The following is a 23627-nucleotide window of genomic DNA, read 5'->3' as shown; positions in this document are numbered from 1 at the left end:
TCTTTGTTAACTAAAGAGTTAACAAAGGATGCTCTCCCAAAGCCCTACCCTTCACCCTAGACATTCATATCATACCAAAGTTTGTTGAGGGGGATTTGTTGAACTTGAGCCTGCTGAAATGAGATGTCTCACCCACAATAGTTATTTAAGCTCAGTATAAAGGAACCTATTCAGAAGGCATTCATCCCAACTACCTGAGGTTTGGGTTTTTTTTAGAATAGAAGAGAATCTCCCTTAAAATGTTTCACTTCTTCCCTATTAACCAAGGAAGTCCAGACGGATAACTTCTATTCCCTGGTCATGTTAAAAAGCTTGTGATTAATTCTATATGTGTCTGTTTTACAGATAGATTTAGGCTCTAACTACTAATTCTTTGGGTAAATGTGGAAGAAAGAAGGGATAATATTCATAACAGAAACACAAGATCCTATAAGCAGCTTTTGCAGGCAATTGAGTAACAAAGACTAAGGCATTTGTTGATAGGAAAGACAGCCCATTACACTTATTTCAGTTCCTGTACTATTATTACTAAACAAGAAAAAGAAAATTAGGTCAGATCATCAAAGCATAAGACCGCAATGTGAAATGGCTAACTTCTGATTACCACTTTTTAGTTTGTTTTTCCTTCCATTAAAGGCTTTTGAGAAGTGAATTTCTTGCTGCTAACAGCTCTGAGATGTCACTGTGACAACTCGGAGTGATGAATCAGTTGAAACATGGTAATCCTTTCAGAGGCCATCCAGCCAAAAAATCAACAGCAAACTTGAGAAAGTCTTTGGATCTTATTTGCTGTTCTTAAACATTCTCTTCCCACTGATTAGGACACAGAGAGAAGTTTAAAAATTAGAAAGGTACCCAAAAGTGTGTAAAAGAGAAAAGCAACTAGATCTGATTTTCAAAATATTATACTTCTGCTACACCATATTTCATGACTGCCTGGACTTGAGATAAGCAGCCGGTATGTCTGACTGCAGTAACACTTTTAAGAATAGCTTATTAAACTGAAATATTTTGGAATCCAGTTTTATATAGTATGACGGGCATCTGCATCTCCCCATTATCACTCTGAGAGTCTTAACAATTAGCAATAAATACTGCTTAGACAGTAAAAATACAGTTATTTTTAGTAGACATTTATTACTTCCTATTTACTTGTATTTTCATCATGTTGTTATATTTCCTCTCAGGAGAAGGCTATGAAAGAAAACATATTTAATTATCTCCATTTAAATATCCATTAAAAAGGAAAAGCTATTACAAAGAATGTATGTTGTTGTAATTATGGAAGTGACCTCAGAAATAAGGTGCATAATTCTGGTCTCTTGATGGAAAAATTGAACTAAGGGGGCCTGGCTTAGTGGGGATGTTTTTTACATTACTTAATTAATCTAAGCAGCCTGCTCCTTGGAAACCTTAATGAAAAACAGTCTTTTCTACAAACTGATGTTGATTTTAACTTTTCTGGCTGAGTTTTGCTGAGATTTTACCACTGGAAGCATAAGCTGAAAATCCTCAAAGCACCTACTATCCTCTAAAGCCACAAAAAATGTCTTTATTCAGATGCTAAGAACCAGTGGTCATTAAATCAGAAGAAGGAAATTCAGAGCTGTTGGGCCAGCAGCTCATATTCCTATTAGAGCAATTTTCGAAGAGTCCCTGTGCACAGAGTGGTACCTTCATGCCCGTGTGTGAGTCTTGTGCAATCATACGTAACATAGGATGGATGGAGATGGTAGATTAGCACTCTACATAGAGATACCATTTTGTACATGTTAGATCTTCTCAAATACACCTTTGAAACACTGAACATTCATTGTTTTGGTGGTTGTTTTGTTTTGTTTTGTTTTTAGAAAAGAACAAATGGAGATGGTAAAGTGCAATGCCAACCTGTGGCACACAAATGGAATATTTCACAGATGCAGTGACTTGGTGTCTTTTGAATCTGGAAATAAAAGCAGTGGCAGAACCACCAAAAGCAAAACTAAGTGCTACCAGGGCACAAAGCATATTGTTGCATGGTAAAGGATAAGATGGAAAAAAAAGATGAGGAAGGGAGGAGCAGAAAGGAGGAAGAAGATCTAACAATATTGCAAGCAGTCACATAAAATATCAGTCTTTACCCTTGCTTTATTTTGCTTATATGTGTAAGTACTGAACTTGGATTAAGAGACAAATTTTCACCAGTTTTACCTGATTACTTTTTTCACCCTCCCTTCCATAACTGGCAAGTGACAGATTTAGAAACTGGATATCCAGGCTAGAATTAATGGCAGGCAGGCATGGCTATTTTTGGAACATTAACTATATACTGAATTGATCGAATCAGAATGGATTTTTACAGAAGTGATTAAAAGAGGTTTATAAAATAGAAATCCTGGAAGTAACTGAAGTGAAACAAGAGTCAAGAAGTACCACTGAAGCATTACTTGAACACTATGGAATGAAATAGTTCTTGGAAACCTGGCATCACAAAATCTCCCTTTTTCTTTATGCAGTTTTTATTTTGGGATCTGTGTTACCTTTCTGGACACTTTCCATTAAACATGATGGATTTCCTCTGGAAATATAATTTTGAATCTCAGTGGTTCATCCTTTGCTGGACAAAAAGCTGTAAGATGACTAATACAAAAAACATAAATACAACTTACAATTCCTCAATATAAAACTCTTACAAGGTATGAAATTACAAAATAATTAAATTCCTGTAGATCCTGCTGAAGGAGGTGGGCAGACTATGACAGACTGAATAGGCCCAGGCTTTAATAATCAGACACTATTTATTTAAATTAAAGATGATGGTCCACTCCTAATTCAACATTACCCAGCTCACTTCTCCAGGGTTGACAGAGGTCTCTGTAGCTACAGCAGGTTCTCAAACCAGCTTTCTTTGCAAATAGACCTCTGTTTGGGAAAGATCCTCCAAGTCAAATGTAGTACTGTGTACCTCATTAAACAATAATAAATTAAATGCTCAAGTAATGATGAACTGGATTTAATCCCACAAAAAGCAGGCAATTGAGAGTTAACCATGCCACACTTAATTTGCAATTTACAGTAAACACTGAGGAAATGAACACATCCTACTTGGTAGCAGAGATCCTGCAATGACAGACGAACAATGGAATAAATTAAGGATGGAGATTAATGTAATTATGGTTCTAAAGTGTCTGCCAGGAAGGATGCAATGCAGCTGACTTCATGTAAAACAGTTTACAGTGTGCAGTTTGATTACAAAGTGCCTTGGGTCACTTTACAGCAGGAAGATCCAATGCCATGATAACACTCCATTCAGGATTATGAGGACACCGAACCACTACACTGCAGGTGAGTTTCATTGGGTACAGAGTGGCCTGATTCCCCTGTGCATGTCTGTCAGAGTCTGGGACATCCCTCTGGCTGCCCTGGCTGTCTCAAGACCCTGGCAGGGGGCTTGAAGACCTTGGCATGAAGTCAAAAACACCTGTGGCTTCGATTTTAGCCCATGGAAAAAGCTGCCAACTTTGTACGAGGAATTACAAGCCACAAGGGTTTGAGTAGTATGATATTTGGATAACACAGGGTGAAAAAGTAGAATTTTGGGATTTTTTAGATGAGAATTCAGCGGGTCAAGATGGAGGGATTTGGGCATGTCCTAGCCTTCTTCTGCTTCTTCTTGTCCTCCATGTCTTGGTGTGATGGTGGCACTTTTCTATGGTTTAAGGTGGAGACACACTGTCTAAGATAGATGATAGGTATTGGCACAATATTGTAAACATACTACACATAATTTTTGATATAAGTGTTAACACCACCCAAGGCGACACGCAGAATGCCATGGCCAACTTGCTAGATGGAGCTCAGCAGGTCAGAGAAAGAATGTAATACGTAAGGAAAAATAAACAACCTAGAGAAGCTGATCCTATGCATTTCAGACTCCTTCTTTGGCTGCATGGGCTAGGAAACAAGGTCTTTTACAATCTTAGGGTCATTCGAACACCTCAGACCCTGAGGCATGTCCAGCATTCAGGCAGGTACTCAACTAAGGATATCCTGCAGCCATGCCAAGGACTGGATTTCCTTGCTTTTGTGCAGAAGCACAAAAGTCCTGTCAACTTCAGCAGATATCATAAAATGTAATGCCAACCAGGTTCCTCAGAGTCAACTGGCTCTTGGTACAAACAAACAGGCAATATCCAAAAGGGCTGAGGAGAGACGTTATTGAAATGTGAAAAACAGTCAGGTTTATTGACATGGGACTCTACAGGAAAAAAAAAGAGAGAGGGAGAAATATTCTATCATCTCCTCCAGACATCAGGCATGGTCTACAAACAAACATGACCCTATTTTATACACAGGCTGACATGGCATGTCGTGCGGCAAGACTGAGCCAGTGTAGACAGTTATGGCAGTGTATGTGTGTACAGTTTATGGAGCAGGTAATGGAATCTCATTTGTTGATAACACAGCAATAAAAACACACAAGCGAGGTTCTCAGGTGTCTTACTCTGTGCTGCTGAGTGAATGGAGAGAGATGGAAACAAGACATTGCTTTATAACTTTGTGCCCTGGGTATTGAAGAGGATAGGGGAAAATTCGATCTAAGTCTACAACAGCAGCATCCCAAATGCTCAGACCCAGCAAAACTGAGTCCTTCTTGGGCATGGTTTTCAGCCATGCATTTTGCAGCAGTGCTTGCCTGTTGATGAAGGTAACTGAAATAATGACTCTGTCATTCATATACCCCACATTTCCATTCTAACTTTTATTCTAACAAATAATTCTTTAGTATATGCATCCTCTAATGCTGATGTAGTATGTGGTGGTCATTTGCCACTACAAGTGAATGAATGGAAAAAACTTATTCAAAGCTAGGAGTCCATGCTCTGTACTTACAGATACCCGAATTCCAAGACATACAGACTTTCAGTCTCTGAGCTTCACACGACTAAGGTAAACAAGCCCCCCTATGCAGATGACTAAAAAAGGGTTCACATGCTAGATTGTCAAAAATCACTTGGTGTTATACTGCTGGTTGAAACCAGGAGCCAAAATAGTATGTAATGATCAGGAAAAAAAAAAAAAAACAAATACGTAAACCTTTAAAAATGCCTAGGATTAGATCAAGATATTCAACATGTATGTATGGATTATAAGAAAAAGGCAAACAGTTACAACCTATCCATTTCTACCAACTGATAGAAGCACATTTGCAGAGGATTTTACAAGTTTCAATTATGTGTGCCATTGCAAAGACTAGAGCTTAGGCCTGAACAATTTCTGTGAAAAGTACATGAATATACGGTAAGGGCAGTGAAAGGAGGAGAAAGACATGGAAACTGGAGAGAATCAGATAGAAAATCAAGGGAGAGAAGAGAGACATGGAAACCAGTGGAGAAAAAGGCTGCTTGAAGTTCCAAGCAAACTCACAGCCTGTGTGCTGACACAGACACCTCCAACAGCACTGACAGAATATTAATCTTCTTCCACCATTCTCCTCCAAATAGAACTGTGATTCACTGAGATAGCTCTGGAATTCACATGAACTGGCTTCTGGTGGTTTTGTTTTCTCTGCTTCTTCCAAAGCCATGTGGATAACATGGCAGAATCTCTGCATCTTTAGCTGCATTTGCAGGGACAGAAGGGTTTTATATCTTCCTATTATTTCTGGCACTCTCAGTATGTGACAACAAAGTAGCTCTCTCTCAGCCTGGCCAGGAAACAGCAATTCCATCATGTAGAAATAGTCAGGATTGGGTAGTTTATATTTTACTCTGGTGCAAAATTCTTTTTTTAATGCCTTTTTTTTTTTTTTTTTTTAAGGGCAAAACACCCTATCCCATCTTGTCCAAATAGCTTGGTGATGAGGGCACGCAGCTGAGATGGAAGAGACTGAGGTTCAACTCCCTGATCCAAACCAGACAGAGCAGGGAGTTGAAACCTGGCTTGCTGTTATCCCAGTGGAATACCCTAATCTCTGACACTAGAGAGTTAGGTTCAATTCCCTGCTCTGTCTGGTTTAGATCAAGAATTTGAACCTATGTTCTTTCCTCTTCAGCTGAGTACTCTAATCATCAAGCTATTGTGTGTCCACAGAAGGGTTCCTTTTGCTGTGAGCAAGCCCTCAGAACAAAGAAAATGTCAGAAACAATTCCAATTGCTACACTAAAACATTTTCTTCAGCAGAATAACAACAGCATCAGAACTGGACAGCATGTTCTTTAAGTCAGGGCTTCATCCTGCATGGCATAAAGAAATGCAACCATTTCCAAAAAGCATCTTCCAAAAAGCCTGGTAAGTGTGTCAACACAGTCTTTTCACTAGATCAAATGAATTCATGAGCTTAAAGAAAAACATGGACTTCAGTGCTTTGCTGGACAAAGGCACTGCTCTTCATAATCTGAAGAGTCAAATTCTCAGTAAAAAGGTTTTTGCCTTGAATATTTTGGTTTTAAGGGCTTTTCCCCTCACCAAACAACAGAGTTGTGTGAATGGATGTTTAAGCAGCACTTTATCATTCTTCCATAGGATAAGCTACTGCTTAAAACTTTTTTCAGCAAATACAAAAGAGAAGCCTGTTGTTTGATATAAAAACACATGAAGTCTGTTGGATTTTATTTTCCAACTTTCAATCCATTCAATTTAAAACTGAGCATTTAATATATTATTCAGTTTAAGTATTTAACTTAGAGGACATTAAAACAGTAGAAACTACAAATTTCAGTGGTATAAAGTTGAATCCAGAGCACAGTGGAAAAAATTGGGCAGCTGGAGGGAATCAAATATTCAGATGTCATGGAAAAGAGTGAAAAAAAAAGAACCATTATTTACAGGGGCAACAAGAAGCATAGGGCACTCCAGTGGTTCTATCTCAACCTGACAATTTCCACTGACAACACAGAGCACAACCTTAATTTGTCTTTTATTTTTCTTTTTATGTTAATATGAAAGGTTTCACTCAATTGTCTAAATTTTGAACAGAAAGGGAACTCACACAGTAACTTCAAAAACATTAACAAACTATAGTAAAACACCTAGGTTTGTCTATAATATCAAGTGTATCTTGGGTTGTTCAGATGGAGCAGAATCTATTTGATCCATGAATTTCATTAATGTTTGAAGATAAAAACATCTATCAAGACAAGGGGAAAGAAAGGGAGTTCCAAATTCAAATTTTATAATAATTTTTTAGTGAATTTTATTTAGTCTGTTTTCTGGGTTTTTTTCTGCATAAAAAGGATCACTTTTCATCTCTCAAGTACTTGAGAGATTCCATTAATTATGCTGATACATTTGGAAATGGTTACCATAAAACCATGAAGAAGAATATAAATGCCTAGCTATTAAAGACCATTTCAAGAATAAATTGCTTTTCTTTTATGACAGGCATTTATCTCTTGCCTCTACTGAAAATATAATGAGTATAGAATGTCCTTGTTTTATCTGCCCTGTATTACAGTGTTCTGCTTTATCTGTAAACAGAGATAAATGACTAAGAAGAAAACTTAGGCTTAGAGAATTAGTCTTCTGCTGTTGAAGTACAAATTTTGGGTTGGCAACAAGAAAATTAACCCAATTAATTTCTGTCTCCAAATTAAAAATATTACTAAGTGAAAGTTCTGAAGCTAAACATCTGAGAGAGAAAAAAAATCTGTGTGAGGGAGCTTGACTTGAGCCTGTGCACATGGTATGAATCCTAACTTTAATAAAAAATTATAAAATTTATTTGCAAAGAAACACTTTAAAAAAAATGTATTCCTTTCCTAATGTTAGGACTGAAAACATTAGCTGACCTATGAGTTCTAAGACATAGGGCATAGAAGGTACCCTTCTTTTTCTACCCTTCTCTTCTCTTTCAGAAGTTGAACATCTTCTGAAATTCATTGTACAAAAAGGAAAAACTTCAGCATCAGGACATTCACTGTAGCCCACAATGAGTTCACCTTTTGTATATCACCTATATAATTACAATTAGAGTATGATCCAGTGGGTCTGTTTTTTTTTCACTCCCCCTCCAGACAACCACATTTGATTTCAAATGAAGAGTTCAGGTTTGATAGATTAATTCATAATAATTTTATGATAAGAAATGCGTGCCTCTCCTTTCATATTAAACCAGAGTTTTCTGACCTGCTTCTTGGGCAGATTTCCTTGAGTGGATTGTAAAGAATCAGAGCAGTTTATATCTATTCGCATTCCTCCTTCCCTCGCTGCCTTCCACACAAAGTGACTATCAAGTGAAGCCTGTCTGCAAGCTGCCCTACAGCCAGATAGGAAGAAGCATTCACCCCAACGCTTAGCTAAGCCTCCAAGCTTAAATCTCAAGCAGCTAAGGAATTTGACAAAATAAGGTTCCACTGTAGAATAAACCATATAGTTTTCACTCTCACAGAAGAACTGTGCTTTCCCAAATAATGCTACTTTAACCAAGCCACCTGCCTATGTCAGGGAAATTAATGAACTTCAAAAGTAAAAACAACTCATGATGAAGAGCAAGCCCTGTTTTTCTAAACATCGGAAATGCCAGCACCACAGCAGTGAACCTTCTTTTTTACCCAGCCAGACTGGGAACTCTAAATTAAAGCCCGATTCCTGGACCTTACATGTCCAGCCACCACACTGCACATTAATCTCCTCCCTCGATTTAGTTGCCAAGTTTGCAATAACCCTGTGTGATGCATGCCTGGAACTATGACTTTGGCTCCAAGAGAATTGTGTACCTTGTTAATGCAGGGATCAAAATACCTGTTTAAAGAAATCAATTTTTTATAGGAAGTTCAAGTAAGCGATTTTTTTTTTTTTTTGTGTAATCCCTATTAGAGTAAACTTTTCCTATTGACAGTTACACCTAGTGAATAAAATGCTACACATAAATCCTGGACAGTTCATAGATCTAATGAAATGGACTTGTAAACATGTGAGACACAGATGTTGTAGCTCTCTTTGCTCTCATTTTTTTAATCAAGAATGAAAAACAAGGGTAAAAGAAACAGAGGAGACAAATGATGAAATCAGCATTGTGTCCAAGCAAGTGGGCAGTTGAAATAGAAAACATGATTTCAAACAGCTCATAACAGATTGGCATTTTAATGTTTGCAAAAAAAAAAAAAAAAAAAAAAACATTAAATGTAGTCCAGCTTGCATAGGAAAGTTTCATGAAAATATTAGTAAAACTTAAGGAATTCAGAGAACAAAGTATTTTTATAAAAAGGAGACTAGCTTCCTTTGATTCAGTAGGAACCAGACTAAATTCAGAGAATAATCATTCCTTTCAAAATTTGACATTAAAATTATATATCTAATATTAATTATTTTTATCCATTACTTTGGTTCAAATTGATATGGTAATGTCAATAACACCTAGAGCATGAACTCCCAGTTGGTGTTGTTTATGAAGTTTGGATGACCCTAACTTCTACAGTACATCTGGTGTCCCAGTTATGATGAACTATGCTCTGCACAAAGCTGATAGGAAAACTTGGATCCAGCTGAACTACTAAGGAAGAAGGGAGATATTTACCAAGAGCTCCTAATTAACTAAATGTCCTGGCTTTCCATCTGTAAAATATCTCATATTGTGTAAAGAAAGTAGTCCTTTGATATATATATAGCATAAAAGCATCAATCACATTTTTTTCTGAAGCAATCTTCCTGCTTTTCTAAGACAAAAGATGCTGAGACACAGTTTTAAGGGCTGTAAAATAAATGTTCTCTCATGCTTAAGTATATTCCAATTTTTTAATAGGTATGCAGGACAGATCTGAAAGATAAGTGTGCAAAGTGCTGAAAAGTGTGGCGATTTCTAGTGCTGTACATGGTAACCCACCACTCAGTAGCTTTCAAACACATAGAAATCATTGAGAAGTGGAGAGTGTGGGTATGCTCAAGGAGTCACATTGTACATGCAGTGAACCAAACATCATCTGAGGCTGCTGAGCTCACTGACACAGCAGAGTGACTCTTCTCTGTCAGAGAAATGTGTCACAGAACCAGCTCTAAGTAAAAAAAATGAAGGCACATACATGTGCTTACAGGCAAATGGGCTGGTCAGAGCAGCTCATCCCACTTCTGGTAGGGGAATAGTTCAAAACCCCTGCTAAGTCTCACTGACAGGAAAATACAAAAAGAGCTCATTCATCACATCTCACCCCCAGCCCAGACTCATGCCTGTGCAAGCTGGCCTCTTCCATGTGTGCAAGGAGCATGGGAGTACTCCATGGAAGTCTCAAGTCATCTTGGCACAGTGGTGCACACAGATGGTGTCAGCCCAGCCTCACGTCCTGCAGCCCCACTGGAATCTGGAGTTTGAGCTGTCTCTACAGAGCAGGAGAGCTGTGACATTTAGAGAGAAGAGGATGTGACATCTTCCCTCCAGATCCCAGCATCCCTCCCCATAATATGTCAGTATTCACAAGAGATACTTGGATCAAAATACTGACACTCCTTGAAACCTTCTAATGATACTTGCCACTGATTTTCCTTCTGTGAAATAAAAAGCAAGAAAAATACTAGTATCAGAGGTCTCTTTTGTGAGCTCTTTGTAGGTATCCTGCCCTTGTTATTGGTTTCCTTTATATAATTTTACACCCTAAGAGAACTCGTTACAGTGAGACTATTTTCAATTTAAAGTAATGAATTAGAAGCAGAATTTGAACAACAGTTTATGAGATTAAATAAAATAAACTTCTTCTTTAGAGCAAGTAACTGCCAAGCATACAACTACAAACCTACTTTCAAGAAGTTGTCTATATAATCATCTGGATTATATCAACTATTGAAAATATTGGCAAAACATGCATTTACTTTTTCTGTTCTTAATACAAAGACACAATGATTTTCAAATTTCTCATAGCAAAATCACTGTTCTTATATTTGCAACTTGAGTGAGGCTAAGTAAAACTATGATTTCTTTCTCTAAGATGCATCACAGTAATTCATTACAAACAGCAGAGATAGGATACAGCTTGCAGAATGGCTTTGATTAATTTCAAAACATGAGAAAACTACTGAGAATATATATGGAATACATTTGCAAGTAGAACCTGTTTATGATCCTTTCCTAGGAGTGTGAGTTGAGAGGCATAAGAAGATCTCTGTTTGTAAATGTGAATTTTAGTATAAATACAGATTTAAATTAAGGGCTATGTTAGCTATCATATAAACACTTTTAATCTACATAAATCAGAAACACATTATTCCTGGGTGATGAAATTACTAGCACACATAATTCCAAAATCACCAGAAGAAATTATTACACTCTAATGCACCTTCCTAAACCCTGCACAAGTACATGTTATTTTGGGAAAAAGAATCCAAAACTCTCTTGTACAAATATTTCAGAGAGTTTACAAACATTTTATTAGGAATATTTTGTATCCTTCCAGCTCTTTCTTTTATAGTGTGAATTCAGCTATACAGATCTCAGAGAAACACAAAAATTCTAAGTAATAAAATCCTTCTCTAAATAATTCCAAATTGACTTTCTGTTTTCAAAGCCTAAGGGACAAGCACCACATATACTGAAAAATTTCTAAGGGTAGAAATATGTACTAAATAGCGTAATGAAAAAACAGCAATCTTTTATTTTCATTGGTTCAGAAATACCGTTTTGTGACCATTTATATATTACTTCTCTAAACTGAAATTATGATCTGAATATTTATTTCCAGCATACATGAAAAAGTAACTCTGTTCATTATTGGTGATTGATGATTATATTTAGATGCACCCATAGGTGCACAACTAATGGAGTTCTTTACAATGCCTTCCTGCTTGGTGAAAATGAGAGACACAGCAATAATAGCAAGTGAGATTGGAAAGCCAAATTCCAAATGCAATTTATGAGTTAAATCCATATTTATCCATAGCTGTCTATTCCTTTCACCACCAGATGTATAGTAGACAAAATACTAACTACTACTACTACTAGCAATATAGCTGAATATGTTAGTCAAGTGCTATTCCTAGATTCTGCTTTTCTCCTCAGTGAGCCAGGTGAATTTTTCAAACTCTGGGTTTATTTTCTGTGAAAAAATCTGCTGCTCAGCTCTAGTAGACATTTTTCATTGTAACTGTGGCTGGCTACAAAGCCTAGGAATTCACTTATCAGTACTTTTCCCCATTATAAAGTTCACAGCACAGAAGGGTCTGTAGTGATTAAGAAGCCATAAATAAAGCTGATAAATACTCACTCTGCTTCTTAGATTTATTTGATTCAATGACCTTTGTCAGCATTGAACTTTGTTCCAAAACTAATTTTAAATTGGATTGCTACTAGCAAATCTGGATTGTGTACTCAAAGAACCCAAATCATAGACTCGTAAGGATGCATTCTATAACTCTCCAGTTAGAGAACAGGACTAATACCCTGGAACTGAAAACCCCTGACTTTGCGCTGGTTCTGACTGTCTGTATCTCATTTAACAATCAGAGACTGCATAGCACATAGAATATCAAGGGTTATGGAACAACCTAAGCCTTTGTCCTACAGACACTTATGCCTGGGCTTAACTTTACAACCACATGTAAAAGTTTCCTTGATTTTAATTGTACTAATCACAAGAAGAATGCAAGTAAGTGTTTGCAGGGTCAGGGTTCAGCAGGTCATGGATTTTACTTTAGGGATATTAACAATGAGTTGCTTGTGGATGACTTACAGAGAAAAAAATCTTTACCAGAAAACATTTCTAGATAGCAAGCAAATTCAAGAACTTCACAAATGCAAAGGGCAAAATTTGTGACTCATTTATTTCCCAAAATTATTCATGGATTTTTGCCATATGCTAACATCAGGAATCTATAAACAGTAGCACTCCTGCTGAGCTACAGAAAAGCAAATTTCTGAGCCTTGTGAGGCATTCTGAATTTTTTGAAAGAATTCCCAGATGTTAGTATGGGGCCATTTCATTTTTTTCTTGAGGGCTCTAAGTTGTGGAGGCCTATAAGCTGTACTTAACCAAGGAATAACACCATGTATTTGAAAAACACTGAGATAGTATCATATACAATTGCATCCCTGTGAACAAGAATATTTACTCTACATCTCTTCAATAAGCCCAGAAAAATGCATTTTCTGCATTTTAAATACCTGATGCGAAGAAGGATCTGGAGTAAAGCCAGCTGGCTTAAGCTCAGCCAGTGTGAAATGAAGGTGACACATGCTGGCAGACTGAAGCACTTTGAGGAATTGGCAGGAACTTTCACTGCCTCTCCAGCTGATGGCATCTGTCCACCCATTGTCCGAGTGGCTTTGCAATCAGCTCAACTGTGAATTTTCCAGGCATCATCTTGTTACTGTGTATTTGTGCAGTGCCCAGAACACTGGTATCCCAGACTATACAGCTATAAACTGCTGTGATGCAAACAATTAACAATATTAAGCGCGGAGTCTTTCCAAGCTCATCTCTGGTTGCAGGTTCTCCATACAACAACAGGAATTACATCCTCTATCTGTGGCTGCACCAAGGTTACAGCACTTCCTTACCAAGACAAAGCATGGGAAATTAATCATGTCTTTGATCCACTGTGATTAGAGGGACAAAACCTGGCATTACCTTTGAGTCTCAGTGAGAAACTATGTTCAATAATGATATTTTACTTTGTAACATAAAGTCAACCTCAGTGAGATGTGCAACACTCTTCTACTGGGGATCAGTTCCACTGGTCTCAGATAAGCTATAACATGAGCATTGAATGGACTCTGATTATCAGAGACAGCCTTTTTCTCAAAAGAAGTAAACAGAGTAATTCTTTTTTGTGGCAGGCTAAGTATACTGCATGGTAGTGCATATGAGACTATCTCAGTGTTTTTAAATATGTGATGTTATTCCTTGTTTGAATTAACCTCTAGGCATCCACAACTGAAAGTCCTTGAGGAGGAAATTTTACACAAAAAAAGCCATTTGGAGGCTAAAACAAAAATATTTCTTCAGAAAAATATATTAAATGATGTGAGATCAGTGTCAACAATTTTGACTAAATCTTGTTCATTTTCCTTGACAAGTAAATTAGGCTTACTGCTTGACACTTTCAGTCATTATTCAGCTGTGTAATGACTGATGTTATTACTGTATTGCACATTAAGTTATTCAAAATGTTAGTAAGTAGGAGGGCTTGTGCTGGCTTAATTTTTCACAAGCCCTAGCCTCGTAAGTCTGCATTTCAAAAAGTCACTGTTTTATGAAAAACACAAAATTTCTAGGGTGATTTATTGTAAGTACAGGATATTTTCATAATTGCTGGGAATTGAAAATCCCACTGAATTCACAGTTGTGACGTGCTCATTTTATTTGAAAACTGGAACATTTCTCCAAGTGATTAAACAAAAAGAATAAATGTCTAACCATTACTGTTCCCTCTTGAAAATATAGCTCCAGATATACATTCAATCTGAAATTAAAATATTTATTTTTCCCTGTCCAGAGATTAAACATGAGAGCTGTTTCTGCCACATAATCAAGGAGAACTTGTATCCAAGTATGAAAACACAACAAAACAAGAGATCCATTTTGAAAGGAACAATGTTACAAATCCATGGCATGTTTTTTATGCAATTTACTCTATCAGATTATAAAGGAGAAGCCCCATGCCATGTGCCTTTGAGGAAATAGTGTCTTATTATATGACTCCCACTCACTGTCATGATAAGATTCAGGTGTCATTTTTCATTATGATTACAGCCCTGGCACACTAAAATGTTTTCACCTTTTCCATTCAGTTAATATGAGCTTTTCTTGACAGCTTTCAGATTGCAAGATGATAATGACTGCAGGCATTCTGGCAGAAAACACTGAGGCTATTCTATATCAACCTTCCTGCTGGTGTTTGGGTTTTTTCTACTGCTGACACAAGAGCTACAATTCAGTTGCCCCGCATTATTATGAGATACCTCTCCTATGCCTTCACTATAACAGAGATTATTTCAAGATTTTTTAAAAGCATTTATTGAAGTTTTTAGTTTTAAGAATACAGCATCGAAGTTTGTTGAATGAGGCAAATTATTTAATTCCTTTTAGGTTCCAGTGTGATCAAAGTTTCACTCTGCTCATTGTAGGATTTTATACTGGGCATAGACACTACCTCAGTATCCCACAGTAATGTACTTGGAGCTGTTTTAAAAGGGTCTGTGTGTGGCATTTTCACTGTAAACTTTAGACTGTCTTTAAAAGAGGGCAAGTATCTTGATTTTTCTTAATACTCACATGTATTTTCTGCAGAGACCTTGTTAAAAGAAACAAAGATGTTTAAAATGTACTGTTTTGCAGTTTCTTTTGGATTTCTTGATTAAGCTAATCTCTGCATTGAAACATTTCACATAAATTTATTTCCTTCTTTGCCTCTTTACTATTATAAAAAAAAAATAGAAGGAGAGTAAATATAATATTAGGGATTAAATGTAACTGTACAGCTGGTGTGAGACAACCTCCTGGGAAACCAGCCAGATACAGGAGAACGTTCTCCCTTTGGGCATGTTCTCCTGGAGATGTTCCATTGCTCACAGTAACAGCAGGCAAGACTGCTGTCCTTTAACATGGGTTTGTTTGGAAAAGGAGGACAGCAACAAGCGAGGTGAGAAACAGAATATATATTCTTTGACATAGCCAAATGCTGTGAAGCAAATGAAGTCAGTGTTTATAAGTTCTATTTTTAGCCCCTTTAAATAAACATAAAATTATAGGTTAATATGAAGTAGAGCAATGAATGAAATGCTATTGCTGAGCCAGTAGCACCACCTTTAATTAACAAGTTTTTTCCTTTTGTTAGCTGTGAAACAGTTGTGTCTTTCACTGGCATTTTACTAGTAACACAAATGCTTTCACTGTAATTTTTATAGGCAAATTTGCACATTAAGTAGTTCTTGGGTTATGTGCTTGAGATTATTTTTTTTCAAATATTAATATTTCTACTGCAGTTTGTGTGAAGATACATTATAATAAGAAACTATTAAAAATTGAGGCAAAATTAAAGCCGTATGAAGAACTGTGGCCAAATAATTATAAATCAAATCAGGATGAGGAGATTAATAGAAGAGGGTGTATAGGAAATCAATGTGGTCTGCAGAGCCTTGAAAAATAACTTGCAAGACTTCCTCCCTCGGGAGCTAAAATTCCCACTGGGAGACTAAAATATGCTCATATAGCCAGACAATGGTGTAATAATATTGAAGTTACTAAATCCAAAAGCACAAGTAAACTATTGTAGGTTTAAGGCACCGAGTCCTCTTTGGAGGATCAGCTGCTCTGAAGCCATAGCAGTGGCCCCAGCACTTGCTTGAACCACAGAGCTATATAGTGGTGAGGATTGCTGCCTCCCCCCTCCCTAGGCCACTGCTGCACACACTAGAGACAGCAAGTGCTTTGGGAGGGGAAGTTGCCATTCTCCTTCCTACCCCAGCACCAAGGGACTGACAAGGAGTGTGCATGGCCCTCCAGAACACCTCTGCACAGAATCATCAAGGTTGGAATAGATCTTTATAATTATCCAATAGAACCATCAACGTAACACCAACCTAAATCACCCATGAAGCAAAACCTCAAGTGCCATATACAGACACTCCTTGAACACTTTAAGAGACAGTGACTTTATCACATCCTTGGACAATTTATTCCGATACCTAACAACTGTTTCAGTGAAAATTTTTTTCTAATATCTAACCTGACCCTCCCAAGGCACAACTTAAGATCATGTACTCTCATCCTTTCACTTGAGACATGACGAGAGACTAGCCCCTCCATGGCTAAAACCTCCTTCAGATAGTTTTAGAGAGCAGTGAGATTCCCCTCCTGAGCCTCCTGTTCTCCAGGCTAAACACGCCCAGCTCCCTCAGCTGCTCCTCATAAGACTTGTGCTCCAGACCCTTCACCAGCTTCACTGCCCTTCTCTGAACACCCTCCAAAACCTCACTGTCTTCCTTGCTGTGAGGGGCCCAGTACTGAATAGAGCATTGAGGTCTGGTGTCACCAGTGCTGAGTGCAGGGAGAAAATCACTCCTCTAGTCCTGCTGGACATGCTATTCTTGAGACAGGAGAAGATGTCATTGGCCTTCTTGGCCACCCAGGCACACAGCTGGCCAGCTGTAAACTAACAACCCCAAATCTCTTTCTGCTAAGCAGTCTTAAGCCACTTTTCCCCAAGCCTATATCGATGCATGGGGTTGTTGCAATACAAGTGCAGTACCCAGAACTTTGCTTTACTGAACATCATGCGGTTGTCCTCCACCCACTGATCCAGCCTGTCAAGATCTCTCCGCAGAGCTTTCCTACCCTCCAGCAGAAAAACACTTCCATCTAATTTGGTGTTATCTGCAAACTTACTGAGGATGCACTAAATCCCCTTATCCAAATAATTGATAAAAGATATAAACCAAGACCAACCTCAATACTGCATCGTGGGGAATATCAGTAGTGACTGGCCATCAACTGGATTTAGTTCCATTCTCTACCATTTTCTTGGCCCAGCCATCCAGCCAGTGTTTAACCCAGTAAAAAGTACCTCTGTTCAAGCCAAAAAAAGACTCAATTTCTCCAGGAGATTGTTGTGGAAGACGGTGTAACAGCCTTTACTGAAGTCTAGCCATTCAACAACCACAGTTTTTCCCTTATCTTCTAAAGCAAGTCTCCTTCCATAGAAGATTAAGGTGCTCATGCAGGACCTGTCTTTCATAAACCCCCACTGGCTGGGCCTGATCCCCTGGTTGTCCTGCACATGCTGTATGACGACACTCATGATGATATTTTCCATTACTTTTCCCATTACCAAGGTCAGGATGACAGGCCTTTAGTTTCCCAGATCATCCTTTCAACCCTTCTTGTGGATGGGTGTTACCTTTGCTCACTACCTTCTAATAATTCTGGGACTTCTCTAGTTAACCAGGACTGCTGGTAAATGACTGGAAGTGACTTGGGAAGCTCTTTTGGCTAGCTCTCTCACTCCTCTCAGCTGCACCCTATCTGGGCCCACAGACTTGTGGGTGTCTAACTGGCATACAATGTCATTAGCCATTTCCTTTTGGATTATCAGGGCTTCACCCTGCATCAATCATGAACTTCCAGCTCTGGGAGTTGTACCTCACTGCTGAGCCTCATGTCTTCCCTGCAGACCCCACCATGCTCCAGGCAGGTCCCCTCCATCTTCTCGCCACACATCTGTTCAGTTCTGCCATCACTGTCATGAAGGTTCGCGCCACATTTGAACCAATATTTCCTGGTCATAGTCATTTTTTTAGGTAGTTCTGCTCCATAAAGAGCCTTTTTGCCAAATACATCTTGGTAAATAGAAAAGCACAGAGCTCAGGGCAATAGTTACAGGCTCATTCAAAACACCTAGCAACTTCAGGTGTTTGCATGACTACTCAGAGCTTTAAGATTCAATAGCAGAAAGGAGTATTTTGAGTATTAGCTCATGCAGCCAGAAATCTGGTTACATCATAAAAATATAATCCTTTTAAATCACAGTTCAGTGGACACAGTTACATGGCAATTGACCTAACAATTTGAAGCTCATGGGAAAGAGGACATGTGTTAAAAATTTCCATTATGCCTTATTTGATGCCTTTAAAAAAAAGAAAACTTTAGTCATTCAAATATTTAAGAATGCAAAATAAGGTAAGATTAGTTTCTACTTGGTGTTTGTACCAGACTACACGGTGGAAATGAAGGACTATGGGGAAACAGACTAAGCTACATGAGGTAGGGCAGTGGTGGTACCTCAGTATTTCAGCTGAGAAATTCTCTGGCACCTTATAAAATCTGATGCAGTCATGGTCAAAAGTGGAATCACTGCATGATAGAATGAACCTCAAAAGGAAAAGCAGTTAAGCCTCTATCACTTTCCTTTTCTTTTCAGATGCCTTTGAAGTGAGACACTTCATATGATGGCTGTTTGGCTCTGGGTGTTGCATCATTGTGGTTTGAGTGCTTCCGACTATTTCCCTTTAACTTTGGAAAAAGATACACTGCCAACAACCAAAAGTAAACTGTACTTATCCACACATAATTCCCCGGTACCTTAAATCATGAGTTTCACCCCACAAAACATAAACTGTTCAGGGTCAGTGCAGGATTATCCCATCAGAAACACAGTCGATAAAGCCATTACAATAGGAAGAAAATTGGGCAGTTAGAATATTTTTGTTTCTCTTAAGTAACACAAAAATTAAATAAACAGATGAGTTAAACTCCTCTCATGTATGATTTTCAGGAGAAAATATTAACTACTTGAATGCCAAGGTTAAACTAGCTTAAGAACACCCATAGTTCAAAACAAGAGCTGAGTCAGTAGTAGGCTATGGAATTAGAAAACAACCTCTAGTTTATATTTAAGGAAGAGTTTTAAGGGATTCATTTTGGTTTTTTTATTAAGTTGATTAGCTATACAAGGGACCTTTGTCAAGACATTTCAATTGAGTCATAATGTTCTAAGTTTGACTTAAACTGTAGACAATCAGAGCACCACCACCATGACTAACAGAGCTTAGGCTCTGGATGGAAAGCACTGAATTTTGGATTTGGATTGTGGGAAAAAGGGTTGTGAGGAAAAGGGGGCACAGAGAATTTGAAATCTGTCTCACAGAAAGGGTTGTGAGGAAAAGGGGGCAAAGAGAATTTGAAATCTGTCTCATAGAGGCTGTGCAAAACTAATTTGGATCCTTCTTGCACCACCAAATATACTAGTGGACAATAAAAACCTGGACAATAAAAACCTTCAGATGCTCCTTAACTTAGTGCTATCAAAACCCTGAAACACTCATCTTTTTATGAGAAATGGTCTAGAGTCAAAAATTGTAATGATAATAAACTGAAGTGAGGCATTGCCAGTAAGGACAGAAATAAGAGTGAAATGCTGATCTTACGTCACCAGTAAAACCTACAGAAACTTGAGTGCAATGGATGCATTCTACTTCCAGCAAGACAAACTGAGATTAGCATCTCAGTAAAACAAAATAATCAACAGTGAAGAGCTATGCTATTTTAGAGAAAATAAAATAGGGAGACTTTCAATAAAAAGGGAGACTTTCAAGACTTCTAGTAGATTGATTTACTACATCTGCACATTGACCCAAGTCATTATACTGTATTGCTGTTCAAGGCACTGTCATTTCCAAACTATACTTTCCCCTCTCAAATTATCCTTTTATATAAAACAAAATATCACAACTGTAGGAACTTCCAAAAAACTCCACATTGTGTCAATGAAATGGAGAAACTTAAAAAAAAACAAAATAATATGTTAAAAAAATTAGTGGTCTGACTTAAATTGAAAAAACCATAGCAATTGAGTAAAGTCTGAAAATCCAGCTTGACATTGTGTCCCTTGCTAAAACGTATGTGCCATTTACTCATTTATTAGTTTTGGGGTTTTTTTTCTGCACAAAAGATAAGGGTACTTCTAATTAAAAAATATTATGTGAGCAAAATTACGTTCCCTTGAATACTTTAAAAATTTTACCATCTACTTTTCAAATTTCAGGTCCGGGTAATGAAAATCATATTACAGGAAAATAAGATAAATTCCCAAGTCAGGTAAGAATACAAAAATCTTCGATCATATAAAGTACTATCCAAAGTTTATCCAGCCCTCACACACAGCAGAGGCTAACAGAGACTTCTTGCTTTCAATGCATACTTCTTAAATAAGAAAAGGATTTACCCAGGAGATAAATTATCTGAGAAGTCTGGCACTGTCTCAGTATGCTATCATGTCTTGCTCTCTTACACACCAAGTTCCTTTTCTTCCAGGTTGCTTAGAGCAAAGGCAAGACTACCTTTATGAACAGGAAGCTTATAAGGGCACCTACACCTCATTTCATCATACTATATGTTTAGCTTAACTAGCCTTCAGGCTAAACCCTTTTAAATGCTCTTGATCAGCTTATGGAGAAAAGTGAATTCCTCTTTAACACACCAGTAATTCAAAGTATGGAAAAAACTATTCAAGGCTTTACATCAGAGAGCTTCCATTTTCTGTATAACACAGAAGAGAACAAAAGGTCAAAATACAAATGTTTGAAAACTCTGACTGTGAGAAAAATAAAAAACCCTTTTGTTTCCATAGTATGTGAAATTCTCTATACTCCTTTTTGAGTTCAATTTCATTATCTCAGAATTACCAGTTTCTGAGAAGGATCACAACCACACGTAACCTCAGAAAAATGCTTTGGCTTTAAAAAGGACTAGAAATGTAATGGGAAGAATTATTATTATTATTATATAACTTCCAGCCCAAACTAAGAGATACAGGTGGCTTGGAACATCCCTACAAATATTAGACTAGCCTTCAACTTCAGATGCTTTATATTAGGTTACCTTAGGATGTGAAGACATAGTCATAGCTAAGTTTAAATTAGTGGGAATTTTGCTGTAAACTCCAAAGGACACTTATCTGCCACAATTTTGCCTTAACAAGGTATCAGTGCTTGCCAAAACTGTATCTTGATTTACTTACAAATTATTGCAAAAAATATTTGGCTTAACATATAATGAGTTCAAATTTTCAGGTGGTATAAACCAGTGCAGTTGCAGAACCAAGCCAATTTAATCCACTTGAGGATTTAAGATCATTCATAGCAGCAAAGTAATTAATTTTAAGATCTTCCTGGTTTTACATAGCAGGTAGTCAGAGTGGTTTCACCAAGGGCTACTGCATTTTTGTGGCTATAATCAACAAATCAAGCAAACCCATCCCTTCAGAAATGCATTATTCCTTAAAAGTAAGACTCCAATTAACCTAGTTTTTTTCTTTATTCAGTCCTGGCACCACTCAGCAATTATATGCTATATTTAAATTTAGACAACACAGATACGAACATGCCTTTGCAAGGATGCTTACAATAGAAAAAAAGAATAACAGTGATTCATTGCTATTAAAAAGTTGATTCATATTAGCTATTTACACAACTTTGTGTTACTTGTTAGCAACTAGAAATACTTGTACAAGATCAGCTTTCAACCTCCTTTTTTAAAAAAATTGTCTACAGTAAATTCAATTCATTTCACTTGATGTAATGCTTTCCTAATATGAAATAAATTTGCCATTTACTGCCAAATGCACTTGTGCATTTAGCCTTGCAGGGAGAGAATGAAAAAAAAAAAATCTTAACACAACTGCAACTGGGAAGTAGCCTCTTCCCCCAATTACTTCTACAGACATGTACTCATTCCATGCTGCTGCAGAATAGGAGATTCTTCTAGCTAACCTATAAGTATTTAAGAAATATTGGTATTTGCCTTATTTTAAAATAAAACCAGGCATTTGAAAGTCAAAGATTAAACAACCTGAGAGAGAGCAAATATATGTCATACAAATAAATTATAATAATTATAGCTTGCATTGCTGTAGTAGATTTTTGGACTAAAGTTCACATAATGCAAAATATCATAATGTAAAAAAAAAAGGGAAAATCCATATACCATTTCCTAACTTAATGAAGATTAATTTTTCAAGTAGGAGCTTGCAGCACTGAAAATCCTTGTTAACAGTTTCACTGGAAAAGTATCTTGATTTTGGATAAATCTTTATTACTGTACTGTGTGAAAGAACTAGCAGTTTAGATCAAAAAAATAGATATATGCAATCTTAAAAACCTTCACCTGCCCATTCTCTCTCTTAGATTCCATCTAGCAAATGCTTTTCAAAATATTTAGCAAAAGGTAGGAATGACCAGTAAGTGGTATCTTTAACTTCAATACTTGTTTCTTCAACTTCTGCTCTGCTATATCTTCTGAGTCAAGTTCTTTTCATTCAGAAAGAAAACTCCATAAAATCAAGTAACCATCCAAGTGTGTATCCATGCAAGTGTTGTGTGAAATAATTTGTTGAAGATGGCTAACTTTCCACTGGTTTCCATGGAGTTGCAAATAGCACAGAATAATTTGGGTTGGAAGGGACCCTTGAAGGTCATCTTGTCAAGCCCCACTGCAATGAGCAGGGAATCTCCAACTAGGTCTTTTGATTAGCTTCTATATAGAACACAACATAGAGTTATATCTAGTATTTTTTTTTATTATACCTTGTAATTAAATTTATTTCATGTCATAGAGCATTGTGTGTTCACTCAATATGCATTTCAATGCTGATGGTCATAAGTTGAGACTTATTGGCTGATAATCATCTGAATGTTTCTTTGGGTGACCAAACTAGATTATTTTTCATTACATGAAAGATCTGCACATATTATTTACTTCTTTCTGATTCAATGGCTGATAGTGACTTGTAATTCTATCATAATGTGCAATATCACTAAACCTGTTACACCTCAAGTTATTTAAGCATCCTAAAAGACCATATCAAAAATTAAGGAAGTCCACTGACTTCTGTGTAGCTCAAGTATCCATAGATAAGATCTCTCACATGATTATAAAAAGTGTGAAAAAAATGCAAACTCTAATAAACACTGCTTTTTCCTTCAACAAAGAATAATTTCAAAATGTATTACTGTGAGGTAAACTGACCAAGATACTCTTGAAAAAAAGTAATGTGGATACATTATTTAGACTTATTTGAAGATGGAGGCAAATTTCCCATGTATTTTGCTAGAAAAAGGATTATGAAGTATAGGTTAAGCTATCCTGGATATATTTGCTGATTTCCCTGATATGAGAGCAGCAAAGAATAATTTCAGTAAGTAAATGTGATGGCTATTAAACTACTGACTA

General features: G+C 37.1%; 1 protein-coding gene across 3 annotated transcripts in view; it reads right to left on the bottom strand.

Annotated features, from left to right (window-relative positions):
• SMOC2 (SPARC related modular calcium binding 2) overlaps nucleotides 1–23627 on the bottom strand; it is a 137991-nt gene that overhangs the window by 12618 nt on the left and 101746 nt on the right. The gene's annotated exons all lie outside the window — the stretch shown is intronic.

This window comes from Lonchura striata, chromosome 3 (assembly GCF_046129695.1).
Source record: "Lonchura striata isolate bLonStr1 chromosome 3, bLonStr1.mat, whole genome shotgun sequence".
In the NCBI taxonomy this organism is placed as follows: Eukaryota; Metazoa; Chordata; class Aves; order Passeriformes; family Estrildidae; genus Lonchura; species Lonchura striata.
Note: the sequence above shows the minus strand (reverse complement) of the source record. Positions and strands in the feature narration are given on the sequence as shown.